The sequence below is a fragment of the Lampetra planeri genome, chromosome 6, assembly GCF_965212315.1.
Source record: "Lampetra planeri chromosome 6, kcLamPlan1.2.h2, whole genome shotgun sequence".
NCBI classification, from domain to species: Eukaryota; Metazoa; Chordata; class Hyperoartia; order Petromyzontiformes; family Petromyzontidae; genus Lampetra; species Lampetra planeri.
Window position 1 is genome coordinate 2,697,749 of NC_136112.1, and position 24,910 is coordinate 2,722,658.

General features: G+C 51.1%; 1 pseudogene across 1 annotated transcript in view; it reads right to left on the reverse strand.

The window, feature by feature from the left end:
* The window catches only part of LOC144719391 (nuclear receptor corepressor 1-like), a 120,428-nt pseudogene that overhangs the window by 6,921 nt on the left and 88,597 nt on the right, over positions 1-24,910 (reverse strand). The window contains exons 25-44 of the transcript XR_013585591.1: positions 22,978-23,129; positions 22,233-22,374; positions 21,060-21,142; positions 20,833-20,905; positions 19,235-19,357; positions 18,091-18,177; positions 17,323-17,522; positions 15,706-16,177; positions 15,354-15,566; positions 14,020-14,262; positions 12,891-13,049; positions 11,505-11,633; positions 9,984-10,161; positions 8,100-9,082; positions 6,002-6,067; positions 5,319-5,429; positions 4,101-4,234; positions 2,268-2,575; positions 1,153-1,323; positions 352-515 (exon numbers count right to left, since the gene is read on the reverse strand). The product of XR_013585591.1 is annotated as a nuclear receptor corepressor 1-like (transcript). The remainder of the gene's footprint in view (positions 1-351; positions 516-1,152; positions 1,324-2,267; positions 2,576-4,100; positions 4,235-5,318; positions 5,430-6,001; positions 6,068-8,099; positions 9,083-9,983; positions 10,162-11,504; positions 11,634-12,890; positions 13,050-14,019; positions 14,263-15,353; positions 15,567-15,705; positions 16,178-17,322; positions 17,523-18,090; positions 18,178-19,234; positions 19,358-20,832; positions 20,906-21,059; positions 21,143-22,232; positions 22,375-22,977; positions 23,130-24,910) is intronic.

A 24,910-nucleotide genomic window follows, 5' to 3' on the forward strand; every position in this document is an offset into this window, starting at 1 on the left:
ACATGAATCGCTACAAGATGCACGGTCAGAGAGGTTAAACCCAGTGTGTTTTTAAATAAGTTAAAATGCTTCTATGTTTTTTATTAAGCATCACGTGTTGATAAAAGTCTTTCACTAATAATTAATATTTCGCTTTTCATTCTCAGAGCCATCATTACTGACCCGTCTGACACGACCAAATCAGCTGAACTCTCAAGAGAGACACAACAGAGAGAGCGTTTTGGAGTAACGGGTTAACTGCAGACAAGCGGGGGAGGGGAGAAGACAGCCCAAAAACCGGTGTCAACAATCGCCCAAGCTCTGTGGTCCTCCACTGTTGTCGTGTCAGCGGCTGAGGCGCGCGACCCTCACCGACGTCGCGCGTCGACGTGGACTTGAGGTAGATCTCCTGCTTCTTCGACTTCACCATCGCCGACGTGTTCTCCGTCAGCTTGCTGAAGAAGGCGGGAGAGTAGGCCAGCCCTCGGGGGTCGGGCCTGCTCGCGCCACGCGCAGAGGAAGAGGTCCGAGCAGCACTGAATCAGAGGGGTTACCCCACTGCCCAGTATTGCTGCTCCCTTACCAGACAGCACACCGCCACGCACACATAACTAGACACCCCCTGCAAATGCCATGCACTCGTAACAGACTTTTGGGGGGCAAGTGTTTATTTAGCGAGCACCGATAAAGGCATGTACGGTACACGAACGGGTGGGTGGCCAGCACCACACCCGACCGCCTTTGTCTCCCCGCAGTGGCGATGTTTACACACCGTATCAGGTACTCATTTGAGGCCAATTCGACCTAGGGGAAGCCCAAGACCAGTTCAGATAATAGTCACTGGTGCTGGTGGCCAAGAGCGGGCATCGAACTTGGTGTCGCCGGGTTCGTAGCGCAGCTCGCTGCCCACTGCACCACCACTCCCCACACAGAAAGACAAAGATCCCCCGTATAGCCTTAACATACTGTTGGGGCAAGTGCTGTTAGCGAGTACCAATGAAGGCCGGCACAACGCACAAGGGGGTGTGCGTGGCGAGCACAACGATGCCCGACCGCCTTCGTCTCCCCAGTGGCAATGTTAATTACACCGCACCAAGTACTCATTTGAGTACGCCACGCACGCACGCACACACGCTCGCACGCTCGCAGCACAAGTTCCCTCTCTCCTCGCACCTGTGTTCGGGCACCGGCTCCTTGTGGGCCGGCGCCGCTGCGTTGCCGGCGGGAGGCGGCTTGTCGTGCTGCTCCGAACCGCTGCTGGCGCTTGTGGGCGGAGACGCCGGCTCCAGGCCGCCCTCCGAGCCCGACGGGGAGTCCTGGCTCTCGTCCGGGGACTTCCTCATCCTGCACAGAGGACGAGGGCAACCATGACCCCACGGCTGAAAATCACTCGCCCCCTTCCCACCTACCTCACATCCCCCCCCCCCCCCCCATATACCCTACCCACCCTAACCTACCCTCCCCCCCCACCTTGATTCTTACCACAGGCCACGATATCCCCACCAGGAAATGTCCCTACTCTGTGCAGAGATGAGGGTAATGGGCCACAGCTAACGGTTCGCTCTAAACAAGCCCCACCCCCGTGATTGGATCATTTATAGGCAACGTAGCGACGCGCCTAATAAACGCCGAGTGTAAGTTTAAGCGCTCGTGACACACACATAGAATGGGGCACGTGAGCATGGATTATTTACAATTTATAGAATTGATATGCATAATCAGCCAGAATCAATACGCTGCTGGTTGAAGACTATGTTAGCGAGCAGCTCTTAAGGCAGGCACAGGCAGTCGGGGATATGAAAAAGTCGGCACTATGCAAGATATCTTCGGCAGTTTGTCCTCCAAATTATATTCAACAGCGCTGTGGGCGTCACATCCCAAGACGCATAACAATTATCCATTTGCAACTCTCGCAGAAAAAGCAGTGGTACATCACCTAGCAAAGATGAGTTTCATTATATTTCTAGATTTGAAGCTTTCGTGACTGCAAGGATTCATACTCTTAGTTCTTTCGGTTAAGTCACGTAGGTAAAAAATGAAATAAAAATAAAATAAAATATTTTTTTTTTCATTTTTTATCTACGTGACTTTACCGAAAGAACTAAGAGTATGAGTTTCATTATAATCCGCTTGCTATGCCGTCATCTCATGGCCACTTAACAGCCTAGCAAGCAGGGCTTCTGAAGTACCGGATCACGGGCACCTGTTACGCCGCGCGACCCCCACGCCACCACAACGCCACTCGAACCCTGAAAAATAAATCGCGGCAAAAAAGCCACGGCCCATACCGGGAGGACGGTTTCGGCGACGAGTCGTCGGCGAGCTTGGGCACGGCTCGCAGGGGCAGCGACGAGGGCAGCGACGAGGGCAGCGACGAGGGCAGCTGCTCCGCCGTCAACTCCGGGGGGCTGGGCTCCCCTGCCCTCGGTTTCGGGGGCGGCACCGGCAGTGAATCCTGTCCCCTGGCGAGCGGGGGTGGCCCCCCGCTGGCGCCGCCAGTGCTGTGGGCCTCTGGGGGCGACTGCCGAGGGCTACGCTGAGATGCGTGCAGAGGGTAGGGGCCCACGTTCCTTGTGTAGTCCAGAGTTATGATCTCCTGTGCCAAGCGGACGCGCAAAAGCTCGGTTGTCATCCAGGATAAATACATATTCTGATTCTGACATTATTTACAGCCCTTGATTAACCGAATGCTGGATAAAGGACTGCCTACACCGTTTCAGTCATGGGCGTTATTTGACCATACTTCACCATGCTGGGCGGTGCGGATTGGGGTGAAGAGAGGTGTGGTCCAAGACCGGTTCAGATATCACTTGCGACCAACGATAGCGGTGGCCAGGAATTGAAATGGGGTCGCCGGGTTCATAGCGCAGTGCAATAACACCATTGTACTACCGCTCTAACCTAACCCTGCCTTACAAGCGGAAACATATAAAATAGGCTGCAAAACCAAAAATACTAAATACAAATCCCATTGGCAATGCAGTGAAGCGCAAACACAAACAAAAACTCACTACATCCGTCAGTAACAATGACTTGACGTATCCATATTGTTTATTTTTTTTCCCCCAGTTGTAAGTTTGTCTGATGATGGTGGTGAATTGTTTTGACTTGTTAATGCTACACTGCCCGTAATGTATTTTTTTTCATATCAAATGGCGATGTCAGCTGTTTATAAATCCCTTGCGGTAATTGCCCGATGTATAACGTCCTCCCTTTGGCATTGGTTTTCTGGAGTATTTAATGTTCAATAACCACCTCGACACGGGTAACATTTTCCAACAAAAGATCAATCAATCTGCTTCCACCTGACTTTATTAGAACACCCTGCAATAACCACAATTTGGAAGTGACATTTTTCAAGCGTCAATACGACTCAAATATTTCAATCGATGGAAATGTTTTCGCCTTATTAAAAATTCATCCAATTTTTGAGACGCAAACAGCAGAGACGCCGATGACATCCGAATAGAGGAACTCGTTCTTACGTGAATAACTTCAGATATATCTTTTTTAAGTTGGATTTCATTTTGGGGGTTAAAAACCCAAAAATACGATGGTTGGACATGACTACAGGTGGAAAAAAGCCGAACGCTACCCTCTCATCTCACTGCTTGCTTGCCAGTGTGCTATCCTAAAAACTAAAAAAAATTTTATTTCACCAGGCAAGGCCCACTGAGCTATACAGCTCTTGTTCAGAAGCGACCCGGGCCACAAATGATAGCTCAAGGAAGTGGCATATCACGTGGAAATTTGTAGTAGCAGCCAAATACCCTAAACACGTGTTTCTAAATGTGGAGGGAAAAACCAGAGGACCCAGAGAAAAATCCACGCGACCACGGGGAGAGAGACACGCAAACTCCAAGTACACAGCAGGCGTCAGGGTCGGGATCGAACCCACTACCCCCAGCAATCAAAGCTCTTTGTCAAAGACCCCCACAGTCAACCTTCGCTTCATGGGACGGACGTTTGCTCTTTCTCCACTGCTGCCCGTGTGGTCAATAACCTCCTCTCCCCCCCGCCCCCCATAACCTCTCGTGTGCTCTGTTGTGGCCTCAGCACAGCATCTACCCCCAACAGCCCGCTCAGGCTAAGAGGGGGACCTGCTGTGTGTTTGTTCGTACGTGGATGTGGTCGGCCAAGGTGATGACGCGGTGCGTCGACGTGTGAGGCTTGCTCGTCGCGTTGGCGCTGGGGTTGCTCTCGGCTTGCGATGTCGGCTCTCTCCGCTCGTCCGCGGCAAATTGACTCTTCTCGGCTGAGCCACAAGAGCATACGAACACATGGCCAGTCAGCACGATTTGTTTTTGATTAGAGCCACCCCCCCCTCCCCCTACGTCAGGGCGGCTCGGCGCACTTTTACACGCAGATAAGCGACTTGCGTCGCGCCACGCGCATTTGAAAGGGCACCATCAATCGCAGGTGTCCCTGTGTGGCACAAGTGTGCCTCGGCACCCCGCGACCGCAAGCGGGTATTAATCTACCAGTCGGGGAGAGCGACGATTGTTTTGTATAATCCCAAGTCATTTGCAAGGAATCTTTCAAATTTGACAGATTTGGCCCAATACGCTGGCACGTAACGGTCTGCTCTTTTCGAAGAACGTCAGGGGATCTTTAAGGTCCGCTATGAAGCAGGCTTCATAGCAGCGATAACTGGGGTGGCGTGTCAGATTCGAACCGCGAACCTCTGCAAAGGGTGGCAAACGCGCAACCCACTTAAAACTATAAAAAACAACTATTTTTATTTTAGCATGTAAGGCCCACCGAGCTATGAAGCTTCTTTTTCAGAAGTGACCTGGCCACAAATGATAGCGCCACGAATGTGGATATTGATAATAGCTAAATAATCTAAACGCATGTTGATTCTAAATGTGGAAGGAAAAACCGGAGGACCCGGAGAAAAATCCATGCGACCACGGGGAGAACATGCAAACTCCAAATATACAGCTGGCGTCAGTCGGGATTGAACCCACGACCTCCTGCAGACCAGGCGAGGTAGGTAACATCTCGCCACCGTGGTGCCCACATTACCCCGCAAAAGCCTACTAAGTATTCTTAGCGGTCAATACGACGTCACACATGTGCATCCCCTTCTCTAATCTGTGTATTCCTCTTCATTTCTCTCAGTGCAGATACGTCAGATAATTATGTACGTTAACAAAAGCTACGATTATTGATGACCGCTTACTTGCCAGTGCGGCGAGCAGAAAGCATCGCGTTTGTTTAATAATTCATTGGGTTGTTTCTTTTCCCCACCAGTGGCGAAACGCTCGGTTTGCTTGGGCCCCCTGGCACCAACTCCAAAGCTCCCGAGAAAAACCAAGGCGGCGGAGCAACCTTACCCTGGGCAGAGGCATGCGCCTTGCGTCCGCCCGCCTTCTCGTGAGCTTGCGAGGGAGAGGCGCCTGGGCTGTTGGTCATACTGCGCTCTGATCCGCTCGACGGAGCCGACTCTGCAATCGGGCAACACGCAAAAAAACCATCGGGAGAGTCAAGAGAGCGATTTGGAAATGGTCAGGCACGTTAACGGTGCTCGTCTCATGCTTTACGGCCCTGAGCCCGTGGAGGAAACTCCACAGTCCCATGGCGGGGGAGGGGTGCGAGGAGTCTCTCCGGAGGACAACCACCGTTGACTTCACCCACTTATTTTATTGACCGCTGAGGGATGATGGTCCGAGTCAAAACGCCCACACCTGGATTAGAACCGGCAAGCCTTCCGACTGCGAGGCCCGCGCTCTACCGCTCAATGCAATCATCTTTAATAAATACGGCCATTGTTAAACAGAGTAACACCGTGAAGCCTTGTTCAAATGATTCCCATTATCTCCGTGCGGCGCCTCGAGACGCGGTCATCTTCACGTGTTACACGAATCCAAATTGCATTGCATTACTTTACATATGGAGAGAATACGTCCATACATCTTTAAAACGACGGTTTCCTTTGGCACCGGAGAACACCGGAGAGAACCCTCCATTACATATGAGGGGGTGACCCCCAGAGCTAGGCGCCGACGGGTTCACCAACCTATTTGCTGTACTGCCACCTCCGGGTCACATCTCAGTCCAGCGGGATTGTGAGTTTCACAAATCTCTACGAGATGTGGGAGGAGAACCGGAGTGCCCGGAGAAACACAAAGGTCTTTCAAGACAGGTTCACAACCCACTCGGTGTAATGCCCATGTCCGGGATACCTCACATCCCAGTGTTTGGAAGTTTCCCAAATATCTGCGTGAACCAATAACGTAACTCGACTATTTGTGTTTTACCAAGTCAGGCCCACTGAGCTATATAGCTCCTGTTCAGAAGCGACCTGGCCACAAATGAGAGCTCAACGAAGTGGACATTTCAAGCAGCCAAATACTCTAAACCGAAGGATCCAGAGAAAAATCCACGCGACCACGTGAAGAACACGCAAACGCCAAATGCACAGGCGTCAGGGTCGAGATCCAACCCATGACCTCGTGCATACCGGGCAAGGGAGTTAACATCTCGTCACCGCGTACGAAGCGCTGGATCACAGGCGTGGCCGCGCCACAACATCACGGCTGTAACACTTAAAGAGCGAGCACACCACAGCTCTTGTGGGGTGCCGCGGAATTTTCGTTTTTACGTTCGTTGCACACGTAATGTTGGCTGCCCCACCCACCCACCTCAAAAAAACAGTGGAAAAGCCATTCTGGCGTAGTTTGCCGATGGAATGATATTCAACACTAGGTGGCACCTAAGCCAAACGGAAGAAGAAGAAGAAAAAAGAAAATCCCACGAACATTCAAGCCAGGTGGAGCATTCCTTGTCGCATGCCGGGGGACTAAAGGATAAGTTTACGTTAAGGTCTCGACTCTAAAGACTACTCTCCGACAGAACCCGCCACGGCCAAATTCTGCCAAACAAGACGGCTGTCAGCAGAGTTGCCGCCCTTTTACAAAGGTTTGCAGGCGTGGGCTCGAAGGCGACGGCGCTATTTTTGCACAAATGTCGTTCGATCAATGTCCTTCAACGGGCAACGAACGACCTTCGAGAATAGGAGGGGTGGGGGGTGGCATGTGGCACAAAGTCCGATTAACCATCCACGTTTGGCATCCTCCTGCAGATAACATCATTAATTAACGTCTGCGTTGTATTTTGTACGATGGCTATAAAGTTGGGATTTATACGATGAGTAAAATGTCAAATGAAAATATATAATAAAGCATTGTTTACGGTTACCGACAGGAAAGAATGATCTTAAGATGTTAACATTTAATTATGGTATTTAAAACTTTGTGGTATTGAATAATTCGCCTTTTTTCTTTAGGAAAAAGGCCAGTTGAACAAAACACATCAGGAAACTTCACAAAAGCCACCGGGTCAAAATACCAATAACTTTCTTTCCCTCTTAAGACGTAAAAAAAAAACCTGTTACCTATCATTTAGATGGCATTTGAAAATATCAGCTTTACGGCCAGATTAACAAAAATTGTTACCCGTTTTAATGACGGGTGTGTACTATGCAATGCAATAACCCACAAAAGTTAACCTTCACAGAGAATGGTCGTGTTAACATTTGGCATATTATGGGGAGGAAACGAGTAATTGATTACGCTCCCATAACACAGCCATCTGTGGGGGAGATGATACAATAAAAAGCATCAAAAGTTGGATCATCATGTGTTCCAATAAAGCTGCCACGTTATCTCAACAAAACATGCTTACAGCTAAGCAATTTTTATTTTACCAGGAAAGGCCAATTGAGCTATATAGCTGTTTTTCAGGAGCGACCTGGCCACAAATGATAGCTCAACGAAGTGGCTTAACATCGCGTGGAAATTTATAGCGGTCAAATACTCTTAAAGGCATATCGATTCTAAATGTGGAGGGAAAAACTGGAGGACCCAGAGAAAAATCCACGTGACTACAGGGAGAGCATGCAAACTCCAAGTATAAAGCAGGCGTCAAGCGTCGGGATCAAATCCACGACCTTTTGAATACCAGGCGAATGTAGTTAACATCTCGCCATCGTGACACCCACATTTCTACGTGGGTTATCATGTTTTTGTAGGACAAGCACCCTCCCATACATGGGGGGGGGGGGGGGGGGCTCGGCAAGCCCGGCGATGCGGAGCCGCACTGATCGAGGCCTTCACCGGTGCTGGTGGAGTCGAGGTTGAGGGGGCTGCTGCCCTCCTGCCGGTCCTTGTCCCCCGAGATCTGGTGCGTGATGATGGCGTGGATGAAGTTGGCGGCCGTCATCGTCGCCCGCCCTCGCGTCTTCAGCTCTCGGCTCAGGAGGAACAGCGGGTTCTCTGGCGCCTCCTCCCTCTCCGCCGTGGCCGCTGCAGCCGCTGCCACCACCGCAGCCGCCGCCACCGCCTGGTGGTTCACCGGCTTGGACGTGTCGTTGCCCGCACCGCCACCACTGCCGCCACCGGCCACTTTGAAGTGCGGCGGGCTTGCCGAAACGACGGGCTGGGCGCTGGACACCAGCTGCGGTGGCACCGCTGCCTGGCTCAACGGCGGGAAGTGCTGCGCTCCGCTAGTGCCGTACTGATGCGGCGAAACGTTCGTGAGCTGCGGCTGCTTGGGAGCATGCGACTGATGCTGGTGGTGGTGCTGCTGGTGCTGCTGGTGGTGCTGTGCGGCGGATTTTGCCACCGGGGAGCTGATGATGGAGCGCGATTTCTGATCGGAGAATGGCAGGCCGGCATCGACTTGCCTCGTGCCTTCCGCATGCTTTGTGAGGTCTATGCTCGCCTGCTGCTGCTGATGCTGCTGCTGGTGCTGCTGCTGGTGGTGCTGCTGGTGCTGCTGCTGCTGGTGCTGCTGCTGCTGGTGTTGCTGCTGCTGCTGGTGCTGCTGCTGCTGCTGGTGCTGCTGCTGTTTCCCGTAAAGGCCCGGGTCTCTCCTGCCCTCGTCGGCCGCGGTCCTGCGGTCGCGATGCCGGTGCACGTCGTGCGGGGGCCTGAAGCCCATCCCGTCCACGTCGGACTGCCGCGGCGCGAAGCCTCCGGCCGTGTGTTTATGCGCCCCGGGATCTCCCACGCCGCTGGCAACGCCGCTCATGATGTCACCGTGCCGCTGCGTGCTGGAGGCGACGGGGTAATTCGCATAGCTCCCGGTGGATGGTGACCTGCAGAGAGATTTTTTTTGGAAAATGTTTAAAAATAAAATGTAATATAAGATGACATTGGACGAGTGGCCATACAGAGGTGGCAGAGGTCTGGTTTCAACTTAGCTCCTCCCCATTCTGCCTAGTCCCTCCCACTTCCACTTAATTCTTTCCCCTTCCACTGAGTAACTCAACCAGATCCGTAATTGTTTTGTTTTTGCCACTGGTAAATGTTTATGCACGGTCAGCAATTTAACCTGGACCACCGAGATTATAGTTGAGTGAGCAAAACGATAAGGCGCCACTACTATCTTTGTGCAATCAGAAAATGTGTCAATGTGAGCAAGTGAGCAGGAATCGAATTTAGGTCATCAAGTGCAGTGTGCTCATCAGTACACTACCGCACACAAGCAGCAAACAACAGCAGCAAAAACAGCAGCAAAAACAGCAACAACAGTAACAGCCACCATTCGCCACTAAGTGGCAGCAGCGACATCACCCCCGATGCTTGTGCCAAAATAGATGCACTCTTGAGGCCACGTAAGAGGTGTGGAAGGCGCGCTGGCAAGTAGGTCGTGGGACAGCCCCACCTGTTATGGGTTGCCGACTGGTAGATGCACTTCCGCACAGGCACGCGCAAAAGACAAAGGTACCCCATATAGCCTTAATAGGCCATTGGGGTAAGTGCCTTAAGAGAGCACCTATGAAGGCTGGTATGGCACACAAGGGGGTGAGTGACCAGCACCACGCCTGGCCACCTTTGTCTCCCCAGTGGTGATGTTTATACACTGCATCAGTTACTCATTTGAGTACCCCACGCACGCACACACCGAGGGGAGGCCCAGAACCGATTCAGATAATCGTCACGGGTGTTGGAGGCCGTGATCGGGACACACACGCACAAACACAAACAAAAGCATACCTCTGCCGCGAGTACGCAGCGGCGTGAGTCTCGGCGAGCGTGATGACGCTCTTCCCGCCCTGGCCGTGCGCCGAGGGAGACTGGATCACGTTGCCCCTCTGCCTCGGGGATGGGGGCGGCGACGCCGACGTCCGGATCGACGGCTGCACCCCACCGATCGGCCGGGCCGCCTCCGACGCTGCCATCAGCAAAAACGCACAAACGGCCGTGTGGTGCGCAGCTTATTAGAACGGGGTCCTCACAGCGACCCTGTCTGGGATGCCTGCCCCGAGGAGGAGCCCGGAGAAGTGTCCTCCTACTAAACTTTTCTGCGTGGAATCTCTGTGTGGGTATGTGCGGTGGCCAGGTGCCGGCGATAAAATGGCGACGTAATAATTATAATGATGAAATAATATTTTTTTAATTTGCCAAGTGCATAGTTTCTGTTCACTCTCACAGAGACGTAATAATTTAGAGGTACTGAAAACTATAAGGCACGTGGGAAGGCAGCCAGAACGGGCGCCAACAATTGCCCATGCACTGCGGTCCTAAAATTTGATGCTTGGCCAACTCCGTTACGTGGGTGCTGACATTTAATGTAGAAAAATGAGAAAGGCGCAGCGTGACCCGACCACAATTAACCACCAGGAGCAGCGCCCTTCGCAACCTCCTGCCTGCGCCAGGCTTGGTTCCCGACAGGGCGCTGTGGGGTAGCGAAGGTCATGAGAATGGTAGGAGGATCACGGAACAGACCAGGGCATGGACGGGCACATGCCTGTAATGGATGCAATGGTCGGTGGATCACGTGGAGATTCGTGAAACTCACAAACCTGCTGGGATGAGAGGCAGCCAGGAGGTGGCAGTAGAGAAAGTGGGTTGGTGAATGTCTGCGGAAACGCTGAGTGCCAACCCGTCAAATTCACTGGGTTTTATATTCGATAGGCACCTGGTTTTCCTACCACATGCAATCGTCCTTTAAAGACAATTGGCAACATTTTCCAATTAGGGACATCGTGAAAATTAATCTGAAGATTAATTGCAGCTTTTCTACATAAACGAATGACATTCTTATTATGGGTAGGCGGTTTCTATACACACACCCACACAGAACTAGCCACAAGATGATGCACAAACCTGTTAAAAACACACATCAAAATTGTAACACGTGGGTGTCGGAAGGCTTTTTTTGGAAGATGGGTGGGGGTTGAACGCTGCACTGCTGGGGGGCGTACGGTCGGGTCAAATGCGTATCACGTAACACAAACAACTCTAAAAGTCAATCCCGTCACATAAATATTCAGAGCTAAATATTTGCACACACCGTACATTGCCCCCGTATTATATTGAGAATGTACGCACGTGTGACGCCGACCGCTCCGTGTTTAGAATTCAAAACGGAGCCATGGGTTGTTGTTTTTTTTGGCTCGGTTTTTAAATAAACAAAAGCACGGCCAGCAGAGTCCAGGGGTGAGGGGCGGCTTGTTGTTGCCAGGTCGAAAATTCCACACCCGCGCATGCGAGCGTTCGTGCGGACGCACGTACCCTGTTGTTTGCGAGACGGGGAGCGCTCCTGCACCGGCTGAGCTCTGCTTTCCCTCTCCCTGTCTCGCTCCCTCTCCTTCTCCCTCTCGTCGCCCCGGGCCGAAGGCTGGACCATGTGAGGCAATGAGCCTGGGGATGGGGAGGGGGGTGAGGGGGGTGGTGTTAGACGCCATGGCAACAGCGACACTAAAACGATACACTTGATCGGTGTGCCGTGCATGCTGCTGCCGGTAGCCTAGCTCAGGGAGGATAATAAGCATGCACTTGGGCGCCACGGTGGTGAGATTTTAACAACCGCGCCTGGTATACAAGAGGTCGTGGGTTCGATCCCGATCCCGACAACGCCTGTATATTTTGAGTTTGCGTGTCTCTCTCTCTCCATGTGGTTGCGTGGATTTTTCCACGGCTCCTCCGGTTTTTCCCTCCACATTTAGAATCAATGTGCGTCCAAAGTATTTGGCTGATATAAATTTCCACACAATACGCCACTTCGTTGAGCTATCGTTTGTGGCCAGGTCACTCTATAGCAGCTCAGTGGGGCCTTACCTGGTAAAATGAATTTTTTTTAATAGTTTTATAGCACTCACACACTTGAGTATGAAGCACGTTGGGTCGTTATTTGTTTCAGTTAATGACGGGGAGTCAAGCGGCTCGTCCCAAACAAATCCAAGTTGATTTCACTGTGCACATGCAAATCCTCGAGTGGCTCTGCTTTATGACGGGAGGACGTTTACGAGAAATAGATTGGATGCAGGGAAACATGGCTGTGTCGGAAAAATGTCCCATCGACGACTACGTTCTATTTTCAAGGGCACAAACAATAGCTTTGTATGAGAGCCACACAAACGTTGAGAAAGAAGACCACGGAAAGGATTTCACAGCAAGCTCCGCGGCATCATTGCGCGCGGCTGTCGTTTGTCGCTGGGTGAGGCTCCAATGCAATACTGGTTTTACTGCAAGGATTCTAAGATTATTTGCCCAGTGACAACCCCGCGCTGGCAGTGACAAATGAATTTCAATTGGGATGAACAAGACGATAAAAAATTCACACCACGTTGTTAGGGGTTGTCCTGGAAAATTTGACAAGCCACGTAAGATATTTTTTTTAATTCCCCACGTTGGCTTCTGTGAGACGCAGGAAAATCCACTTTTCATCATTTTACACCATCATCTCCCCACAGATGGCCGCGCAACAAACTCAATCGTTCACCGTTTCTAATCGCCCTTCATCCCGTACTCTCAACAAAAGCCTTTATTACTCTGTGGACAGCGACACTCTGTGGGTTTACCAACTTTTTTCCAGGACAACCCACCCCCCCATTCGTCTCGAGAGATGCTACTACATCAAGGCAGAGAGGCCCACGGCCCCACTGACAACCTCCTCACCTTGCGTGGCGGAGACGGCGTAGGCCCGTGAGTCGAAGGGCATCGGCCCGCCGGGGATGTAGGCCAAGCGTTCGAGGCCCGAGGCTCCTGCCGCGGCTGCCCCCAGGGTCCCCACCAGCATGGGGTGCGCCGGCATCTGCGACAGGTCGATGATGCCTGCTGCAAAAACACCGGTGGCGGCGGGGGTCAGAATTAACGTGTGATGGAGGGAGGGGGGGGGGTGACAATTGCCAAATTTTCACCGATTGCTGCATCAGTAGAGTCAGGTTGACGCGTCGGGATCTTTCCTTATTAGTCAAATAAAATTGTGTAAAATTTACTTGATAATCGGCACTATGTTTCGCTCAACCTGCAGCAGTTTCACGGTAGGTGGCGATGATGATAACTTTGTATTCTCTACCACTTTAGGTCACTTGAGGGTAAATTTGGTCAAATTTGACAGCACGCATGTCGGGCACTGCTCTCTCTTTGGAATTCCGTCAGGGAATGTTGAACCATCCACTGTGAGTCAGTGTGTTGCGCTGAATAGGCCCTCCACAGTATTGCCCAGGGAGGACGCGGGGGCTAGAAACTTCAGCGTCCGCGGCATGCGGGGAAACGTGCAAATCGCTCGGCCATGCCACCATCTCAGTGACAAAAAACCAAAAGAAATTGGGTTACTATAAATTCGCCTGTTACATTACGCTTCACGGAACGGATGCCAACTGTCAAAGAGCAATTGTGGAAATACCAATGTCTTCTTTCGTATGGCACGTTGCACAAATAAGCAACTGGCTTTTGGAAAAGCAAACAAATGTAAGATATCGATGTCGAAGTCCTTGGGCCATTGGACGGCGTCGCTTTGCGAGTAGATGGATCGCTTCGGTGCTGCCGCTGGTGGGGACAGGGGAGGGGGGGATTTGGATAGGCAGCGGTTGGCCATTGGCTCCACCGTTTAAAAGTTTCGGTCCGTAGTCGCGAGTGGAAACCATCCGTGGCACTCCCCTTGTGCGTGCCCAACTTACACTGCTGCGTGCGGGGGAGGGGGGGGCAGATTTCGAAAATCTTGGGAGGGGAGAGATTTTGGAAACCTTGCCCGGTAGCTTCAACCGCCGATTCATAAGCACGACCTGAATGTTTGCGAACGTACTCCTCATGAAGGGCGAGAAGTGCGGGGGCAGGGTCTGGTCGCGCTGCGCCATGCCGCGCGGCAAGCCCATCTGCTGCGACGTGATGTAGTCGTTGAGGATCGTCTGCCGCGTGTTGTCCAACGCAGGGTTCTCCGGGTAGCCGGGCAGGTGAAAGAACGGGTAGGACGGGTACCCGGGAACGGGGGCCATGTGCCGTGGCAGGAAGTATGCGCCCTGCATTTGCCGGTGCAGGTAATAAGCTGCTGTGTGTGTCCGTGCAGAGAAAAAAAGAGAGAGCAGAGTTTTTAAATTACGTCGAAAACAAGACGAGATGTTAAGCAATACACGTGTAGTGTTTTAAATATGTATGTCGACTTATTCGCAAGCCCAGCTGAGATGTTAAGTGCGTGTGACATTCAAGCATCTAGCGACGTTTAGATCTTTGCGTAGGTCAAGAAAAGAAACCTATTTAAAATTTAATCTTACACTAACGAAGACGTTCACAAGAATCCTGTGCTCTGAGGTATAATATAAAACAAAACAAAATCGCTTAACGGTGTAAGTCAGTGCGACAAAACACGACCGGGAAATAACAAACTGCCTTTATCTTGCAAGATCCGTGTACCCAGGCTATGTCCCCAGAGCCTGTCCGACACAGGTAAGAGTGCTCTCGTAATGTCAATGCCGTGGCGCTGGAATTTAATTTACGGGAGTGATATTCAGAGTGCTATTGCCAATTGTGACGATCAAGCGATGTCTCGCATTAACAAGGTCTCTGTATCAGCAACACAGCCAAGGACACGAGGAGGCTTTGGCACTGGGTATGCCATTTGAAAACCTGTCATAAATCAGTCACGATTCATTTAAATAATAAATTCGTTGTTTTTCCACAGTGGCACTGTTTATTTACTAGGAACAAAATGGTATGCAACATATAAAGGATCATTAACAGCACACCTTCCAGAATAACGTCAAAGGAGTTTCTGTACCGCCCCCGCCTCCACTACGTCACGGTTTATTGCTCTGTACCGGGCACCGACTGAAATATAATTAACTTTTTTTTTTTAAAGGGCTCCCTTGCCACGCGTGTGGTGGTATACCGCAAAATTGGACGCAAAGTTCATTTCATTCTAGATTTGAAGTTTTCGTGACTGCAAGAATCCATACTCTTTGGTTTTTTCGGTAAAGTCACGTAGGTGACAAAAAAATAGAAATAACTAAACAAATGTTTTATTTTAAAATGTTCTTCTAATTTTTTATTAAATTTTTTACTTATTTTTTCACCAACGTGACTTTACCGAAAGAACCAAACGTTTATTTTGCGCGACGCCCTTCCTTCCGCCGTCCAACGTACTGGGGTCGATGAGCAGCCCGCTGTGCAGGGCCTGCTCCAGGCTCAGGGACAGCGCCCCACGGTGGAGCTCCGGGGTGGGGCCTCGGATCACAGGGTACTCGTACGGATTCTGTGCCACCGACTGCCTCTCCGGCGTCGGCGTTTGGGATTTCTCGCGCGGCGTCGAGTTCTGCTTCCTCTCGTGCGGCGACGGACGGCCTGCCGACTGCCCGGCTGCAAGAGGGGAGAAAAATGTGGTGGGCGGCACCGCCGCTCGTGACGAGTCTGACCGCCAAAAAAATTGTTGCCGTCGTATTGAGCGACAAAAACCCAAACTGCGGTGAATGCACGAGCGACCGGTGTGTCCATTTACCTTCTGAGTGTTTGGCGGACGAGGAGTCGCGAACGATGACCGGTGAGCCCCTCGAGATGGACCCGGGGTAGCCCATAGCCGCCCTTGCGGATGCCTGTAGGTTCTCCGCGTGAGAGCTGCCGGGGCTCGCGTGAGCGATGGACCCCGGGTAGCCGCTGACGGGTGTCCTCCCGGATGCCTGCGCGCCGCTCTCGGCGTGCGTGCCGCCGCTTGGGCTCGTGTGGGAAATGGAACCCGGGTAGCCGCTGACGGGCGTCCGACGAGACGACTGCGCGCCAGTGTCGGCGGGGCGGTGCCGGCTCAGGTCGTACGGCCTGCGGTTGTCATCCTGCCGGCGGGAGTCGGGCTGCTCGCGGTGTCTCTCTGAGCGCGAGTCGGCGGCGGGGTCGGGCCGGGCGGCCCGGGCCGGGCTCGCGATGAGTGAGCGAACGTCGTGCCTCAGCTCGCCCGCGTCCATTCTCATCGGCGTGCCCTGCGGGACGTCACAGGATGTATATATGCATGTTGAACTTCTTTCGCACCCGATGTAGCCAACAGTAATAATGAAAGGTGCGGGGGAAGGACACCAAGATAAACAAAAACAAAAAAAGTAGTTCAAAAGAAATGAGTTTACAGTCTAGATTTAAAAGTGCCTAGCTCCAGTGGCTTCCCAATTTCGGAAAGAAGAGCGTTCCAGACGGCCACAGGAACGCATCTGAACGCGCATGATGCGGCAGCCGTCTTTGTTCGATGGCTAGCAAAAAGCCGCTGCGAGGATGACCTGAGTGCGTGATGGTTTATGTTCCTTGACGAGATCGGCAAGTTATTGTGGGAAGCGCAGCAAACAGGGACGGACGGAATGATTCTTTATTGAGGCGCGCAACAATAACCGTAAGCCCACATTTTTTCCTTTTCTCTCCAGTGGGCTCGAAAGAGTTAAATGGCGCCGAATCAATTCCCTCCGTTGCGCGTGGAGGTGTTTTTTTTTGCGGCCACTCGTCATCCGAGTGTGCTCTTCCGGGGTTAAGCCACGTGTTGAGCAATTCTCCTACTGGAGCTTTCGCCACGGACTACTGCAGGCATCTTAAGCGGCGTGGGAAATGAAAATGCCCACATTAGTGGTGCAGCTGAAAGCTCAACAAGCAACCTAACCCAAAAGCCCACACTTGAATTCCCTTCCTATCTTTGTGTCTCCTTTACCAGCACGGTCTTTTGTTACGCTCCCTCATAACGACGGGGGAATTGTGCGTAGAAATTTAACTTTGGAATTAAATCACGCGACAAATTGTTGCCTTGCAAAAAAACGAGATCGCAAACAGAGACAAAATGCAGGTTTACATGGAAGATTTCAGAGCAGGAAAAGCCATTAAAGCCCATCTGGTTCATTCCTGTATTTAAGCCAATTTTCTCTGCCCATGAGGTTTTTCAAATGTCCACATATATCCCGGGAGGCTGAATTATACATAATTGCTAAGAGATTCGCGTGTAAATCTGCTCGGCTGGTCACCACTACATCATCAATCGAGCAACGGCGAAAATTAACCGTGTTGACCGTTCCAACGCTCGAGCGTTTGTTTAAACACGAAAAAACGGGACCCGCGTGGGAAACACGATGGCAAAGAAGAGGCGCGCACAAACCTGCGAGATGGAACCGTCGTAGTGCGTTCTCCTGACGTGCATCGACGCTTGGCTCTCGTGCAGAGCCCTCGCGGCCTCCTGGTTCCGCTCCCTGGTGCCCGGCACCTCCATGGACGTCGCCCACTGAGTCCTCACATCCACCGGCCTGCCCTCCCTTTGGGCGTACTCCTCTTGAGCGTCCATCACGCTCCGTGGGGTGCCTGCTCGCACGCAGTCGTCGCGGTTAATTTTGCCTGCTCGGCGAAGGCAATTAACCGCCGCTCATTTTTTTCGTTTCAGATTTCTCAAGAGGCAGGGTGGCGGGCTCACGCGTGGAATTTTCTCCGGTTCCTCCGGTTTTTTCCCTCCACATTTAGAATCAACATGTGTTTAGAGTATTTGGGTGCTATACATTTCCACGTGATAAGCCACTTCGTTGAGCCACATAGCTCAGTAGGCCTTGCTTGGTAAAATAAAAAAATTGTTTAAACGCGCCACGCGATCGTCCTCGTAACCGGCTTGGTGAAGTATGGTCAAACAACCTCTATGACCGATACAGCTCTGGGAGGCCTTCATTCAGCAGCGGATTATGAAAGAAACATAACTTACGAATTAAAATTACGAGCGGCGCTCCGTATTTTTGGCGATTTGACGCGACGATGAGGTTGATTAATTTTGTTGCAGAAAGTCTGGTGCCAAACTGCTGATAAAATGAATCCATGCGCGATGATCGATTCGACCGCAAGCCAGGCTGTGTGCGTGCGGTGGGTGCGCAACACGACCGTTTACCTTGAATGATGGATCCGTGCGCAGTCGGCCGGTCCTTAGCGGGACGCAGGCCGCTCTCGTCCTTCATCGCAGCGCGACTTATCAAACCTGCCGGGCCCACAGCAAGCAAGATGAAAGCCAAAAACAACGCAAAAGGATTCGTCAGCATCGCGCGACGTATATTTTGGATTAGACGTCTGAATGGCGTGCGTGCTGTGTTCATTAACGCACAAGCAAGCGCGCGCCGCCTTCGGTTGCGCATCCTGACGTATAACATCATGAACAAGAGCATTGATTTAATAAATTACGCATGACAGTGTTTGTGTAAAGCACAAATGCTCATGCTAAATTGTACACGTACAGCCACCCCCCTTTTGTCAATCCACTCATGGATGATGGCCTCCCCATGTCGAGCGTGTCATGGGGGCTATTTGAACCGACTTCACCACGCTGGTCGGTACAGGTTGGTAAAGCAGGGGAGAAAATAAATGATGCAGCTGCTGCCCTGCCCTCTGCTAAACACCACATAGTTCAGTCCCGCAGCTGCCTTTGACAAGCCGGCATGCCAGGTGGTCGCCTATCCAAGCACTATCCACTTAACCTGCTTAGCTTCCGAGCTCTGATGTGATCCACGTCAACAATGTGGACGCAATGGTGCCCTGGCATGGCCCCACCACGCTGGACTAAATAGGAGCTAGGAGCTCGCGATCAACACGTGTCCCAAAAAGTCTATATAGCTGAACAGATAACCTTTGCCTGAAAGGCGATGCAGTAGATTGGCACAATGTGTTACCAACCCAGCAGCTAGTGTTCGATTCCTGGCTGTGGATAACATCAGTGGCGAGTGATATCCGAAACTGATAACATTCCTGTAGTTTGACTCTCCCTTAAATTAGTACACGTTGCGATGCGTAAACATCAGCATCGGGGTGAAAGAGTCGCACAACACGAGCCCTCCATGACCCGTGTCGGACTTAAATAGATCCCAGCAAAGAAATGCGTGAACGCTCAAGACGTGAACCGGTCATCTCCGCTTGAGGTTGTGCTAATGCCTAACCTTGCGGGACAAGAGTCACGCATCTCAGTACCATGAACCCTGCCACTCCATCGGTAAATAATTTTCTTTCTCTCCGAGCGACACACTCGCTTAACCTTCCGCACTGACCTTCGTACTGGGTGGCAGCCGATGAGCGACCCTCCATCATGTCATAGGAGCGCTTGGCTCCGGCGGACACCTCCAGGTAACCCGAGGGCGGTTTGGACACCTCGGGAGCCTTCTGCACGACACCTGTGGAATGGGGAGAAAACAAGGCGGGTATTTACAGAGCGCCTTTGCCTCAAGGCGCTGGAACCACCTAGTTCAAAAACGGTGGAGTAAGAGAACGATTTAGATGGCAGGGCTCAGGAATTGGCGACCGCGATAGAGGGGGTTACTTAGGGATCACGAAGGCTAGGGGAGGGACAGGAAGGGGTGGAGGGGCGAGGGGAAAGAAAGGGACGAGAATGGGCGATGGAGAAGACGTGCGGTTGTAAGAGAGGAATGATAGGCGGTTGGGAGGGGGGGGGGGCGGCGCTTAATATACAGGGGAAGTTATTTCATTATTATATTATTATTATAGGCATAATAATTAAATAACTACATTCAACGGGAGTGGGTGTCAAATGTGAAAACTGACAGAGAAAGCGCGTTTATACGGGGTACTCGGTATTTCGTTTCTCACTAATTAAACACGCTGCAACTACATCGCTGCACTCTGAAGAGCGAGCTAGTTGCAGCGGAGTGTAAAATGTGTACGATTTAGTTTTGTGATTCGCCTAAATGTGACTGCATCTCAAGATTCTGTACAAGCAGGGGGGGAGGGGGGGGAGTGGGGGGGGTGAAACATGCACATCCATCTGTTAAACGATGTTTTTATTAGTTGAGCAGGGAGAGAGAGTGTTAGAGAAAATGTAATGATTGATGGGCAAATGAAGACACTTCAAAAGGAAAAAGAGAGAGACACACACGGTTCAGTCATGGGCAGAAAAGGAAAGTGTAAAGTCTGGAATTGAACGAGATAAGAAGGACAGCCATCGGAAGGGAATTTCAGACTGTGGGGGTAGCAGCAGAAGAGGAGCAGTCACCCATTGAATAAAGAAAAACAAGACATCACGTGCATTGTTTTTAAATTTCAATCCTTTCCCATGCCCGATCTGTTTTAAACAGGGCAATAACAAAGGATGCAACAACAAAAACTATGCATTGCGGGACTGGGTGTCATCTTGGTGTGGTCTGGAACTGTTTTGTTGCTGTTACTGCTGCCTTGATCAATCTTGATAAATTGGACTTATATTTAGTGACTTGCTTTACCATTTTCTCTATTTTTGTACTCCAATCGTTGTTTGCATTGTTTTCTCCTGTAACCCGCTAACTTGCCCACACTGGAAGTGTGAAAAAGAAGCTTCAGAGCTTATCGGATTCCTCCAGCAGTCGAAATAAATATTTTAACTTCTCATGTACCTAGGTTGTGTGAAATCACGTTGAAGACATTCCATCGGAGCACTCCCCGAGTGACGTAGCTGCACGGACGATGTGAGATCGAATGAGAGTGGAGTCACGACGATGTCAGCAAACTGAATAATAACACACGTGGCCATAATCTTGGAAATCTATTTTTCTCACGAACGAAGCTGCGGTCGCGCGTCGCACACCGCGAGGCAAACCGTTATCGCGGCGTGCGGTAGCCACAAGATAAGAGCTCATCTTCCCTTCAAGTGGCTCACCGGAATATATGACATCGTCGTCGCCCCGCAAGTTGGGATGGTGAATCCTGTAGAGCGCATCTGCGGGGATGCCCTGTTGGAACATCACATCGTCGTTACCTTGTTAAGTGAAAACGAGGTGGTGGGTGGGCGAGCGGTGAGATACAAAGGTGAGAGAGAAGCGGTAGGTGGCGGCTTGGATGGACTCATGAACGCGATGACGTGATCAGGGCAGAATGTGTCTCTACCTGAGTTATGGACCCTCTGTAGTTGGAGTCTGGGAGGACCTTTGGTCCAGACGTCCCCTTTGAGATACTCCTGTCCGGGGTCGCTGAACACAAATAAACCGGAGAGGCGGGTGTGCGGGCGTTATGTTATGCGAGGCACTGGCGCGCTCTTTATCATTAAGTCAACTGGAGTCATCGTACCCCACACACCACCCCCCCACCTCCAAGGTACAGCTTTCCACAACTGCCAACCGATCCGCAATTACCAACCAACCGTCGGGTCCGTGCAATGAACGGCAGCTGCAGTTGCATACAAATAGAAAGATTTGCGATGACTCAATGGTGGTGGCGGGCTGAAACGTCGTGGTGGTGGTGGGTTAGGAGAACTACGATTGAGGACTATTGAGCAACATCACAGCTGCCCTCTGGAACGTGTGGAATCATTAACGTCGCAGTAAACAGCCACATCACGGTCTTCATGGGCGGCACGCTCGGTGGTAACACTGGTGGCCAAAAAGCAACAAGGACCTCTGTTCCAATCCTGCAGTTTGTATTTTCTCCCAGTTCTGTCAAGTGCGAGTGTTGTTTGAGTGCTTGAGTACGTGTGTGAGAGTGTGTGTGTGCTAGTGTCTGTACGAGGGTGTGTGTGTGTGAGCGAGCGAGTCTGTATGTATGCTCTCCCCTTATCCGGCATGGGTTTCCATAGCTAAACACACACACGCAATGTGATTGGTTTTCCCAAGCATCCAAATGTAGCAGAACCCTCCGGAAGGAGAGTCTTTATTTTGAGTGGCTTCCCTGGGCAAGTAAGTAATAATTATTAAATTATTATAGATTTTTGGATTAGGCCACAATGATCTAGCCTAATATTTGTCATGTAGCCCTCCAACACCCAACGTAGGTAATCATATGAAATAGTCACGCATTTAACGTGCATATTATTTTTCTTATTATTATTTCAGGCTCACAGATAAGTGGAAGAACAACTTCTCCACAAACAAAAAATAGCAATCGGATATCACGTTTCGCTTGACATTGCATCCAGCATTGTCAGATGAGAAACCAGGAAACCAAAAAAACCCCACGTGGTAAACATTACTATTATTATTCAGTTGATGACAGCACACAGGGGGAGGCGGGGGGTGGTTAAAACGGGCATCTCACGGGCGGACGCCACCGTTCGGGGGTTCTCACCATGCTTGACCGGCTCGGCGTGCCGCGGTAACCCCATGGAGATGGAGCCTTTGGGGCTGGGGCCGCCGGGACCTCCGCCGCCGGCCGCTTGGTAAGGTGCCAGCAGCCCGGGCACCGGTGGCGGGTAGTTCACTGGCGTGCCCTGAGTTACGTCACAAAAGACAAAGATCCCGCGTTGTACCCTTCACAGACGCGATCTCAGCCTTCACAGACGCGATCTAACCCAAAAACCTCTATTATGGATATTGGTCGCGAAAGCCTACGTGTTAAACTTAACAGACTGTTGTGGCAAGTGCCGTTAGCGAGTAGCACTTGTGAAGGCCGGCACGGCACACAAAGGGGTGGGGGTTCGGCCAGCACCACGCCCGACCGCCTCCGTCTCCCGAGTGGCGATGTTTACACACCGCACTAGGTACTCGTTTTTTGAGGCTGCGTCAACCTAGGGGATGCCCAGGACCGCTTCAGAAAATCGTCACTGCTGTTGGGCCGTGAGTAGGAACGAAACTTTGGTCGCTGGGTTCGTAGCACAGCGTGCCAACTGCTACACTATCGTTCCCCAAAACCGAACACACACATGCATGTACACACACGTGCGTGAGGTAAACATGGAAGAGGGCAAATACCCAGTTGCAAAAAAACATTTTGGGCCACGAGTTGCCCTTGAACCCCGTTCAACCGCAGACGCCAATGCACACGAAGCTGCAGCGGATGCGAAATGTGCAACTGCAATGGAGGCAAACCGTACCTGTGTGATGGAGCCGGCCACACCGTGCGGCTTGGACGAGGGGATGAGCGGGGGCGGCGAGGGGATGTTGGAGGCACGGGGAGGCCTCCACAGCGTGGGTCTCGGAGGCTCCATGCCGGTTGGCGACGCCTGCTGAGGCACCGGCTGCAACCCTACGCACATGCGCAGACATCATAACGGTAAAATTTCGATTTGAAGCTTACGTGACTGCAGGGATTCATCTTCTTGGTTCTTTCGGTAAAGTCACGGACGCTGTCTTTCCGACAGACCTGTTCTTCACCTGAGGACGGCTGCTTGCGTTGTGGCCGAAACGTCGTGAGAATTGTATTATTTAATGTTTTATTTTTATTATTTTATTATCTCCCTTCTACGTGACTTTACCGAAAGAACCAAGAAGATCATACCGGTCGTTAGTGTCCTGACGGGACCGTGGATCGGTGGTGCAGTGGTTGGTGCACCGCGATGTGAGCCCGGGGACCTGAGTTTGATTCCGCACAGTCCTGAAGCCCCCCCCCCCACCCCTTCACTTACCAACATGGTGCAGTATGACCAAACAGTGGATTGACAAAGGTTTATGAAAATTGAACCTCATGGCGGTACCCCGGCTCTCGCATAATGTCCGTGATATAGTCATTTTTAGTCTGTTGATGGTCGGCGATGCGGCAATCGACTCATCTCGACGAGCTGGACGCGATGCACCACTATGGTGCGTAAGAGCGTTCAGGGTTTCAGCACAATCGTCCTTGCTGTGTTACAACATCGCGGATTAGCACCGATTTTATATTGATTAGTACCCCAGTCGCGGAGTTAAGTACACCCCTGGAAAGAAAAAATAGTGCCCCGGAAATAAAATATTTAATTGCCTCGCCATTTTGTATTATTTGGTACCCAGGGGTACCGCCATAAGCATCAATTATAATTTTTGCCAATTATAACAATTGCTGTGCCAGAGGTTCGAACTCCAGTGCTGGCTATTAGTCCAGTGCAGACTATCACAGTTACAATAAAATAAGTGGGCAGAATTAAAAACGTGCTACTTACACACCCCAACGTTTTAGTAATGCAGTGGAGATGATGACCACTTCAGCAGTAGGCAAATCTTTTTAGTCTACGCAATCTATGTAGCCGATGTCGAGAAAGACCAGGCCCAGTTCAAGGTGGCAAAAGGCCGACTACTATGGTGTTGGGTTACTGCGGCCAGAAATTACAGTGAGGGCGAACGAATTTGCAGCGAAAACCACCAAAGCCTCACTTCCTCCCGCAAACACGCACGCACATACACATGAGAACGTTGACACAAGCACACGCACAACCACGTGCACAAACCACAAAGTCCCGCCAACGTAGTCAATTTCGTCAGATCTTGAAAGCTCAGCAAAGACTCGGCCTGGTTGGGACTATGATGGGCAACCATCTGGGAATACCAAGGTTTTTACAGAAATGGATTTCGTAAGCTCTGACTGTGCAGATGTGGGGTAAGTTGTCACCTCATCCGTGTGGGTTACCCTCAGGGTTACTCGGGTTTTCTCCCACACAAAGCCAAACACGAAAAAGGGAATTGGCCAAATTTCCTCACCCAAATTTCCTCCAACGAATCTTCAGACTCGATGAGGCTTTTCCGAGTAAATAACGGGGAAAATTACGTAACAATTTTGTTTTATTATTTTATTATTTATATTATGCATTCCCGTTAGTGATTACCATTTTTGCAAAGTAATACATTTTCATTCACCATTAATTCTCAAACGACCGTCGTAGCAAATTGCTTCAACGCCTCGGTGCAAAACGCTTACAAATCAAACAAGACCTCTTGTCGGTATCCAAGCAACACAAAAATTTTGCTTTCACGGAGCCCTTCTCTAGAGGTTTACGTGAAAGCGCAGATCTCGTTACAACCGAGCAGCATGCTGCTTTGCGACCGTTTTGATTTATC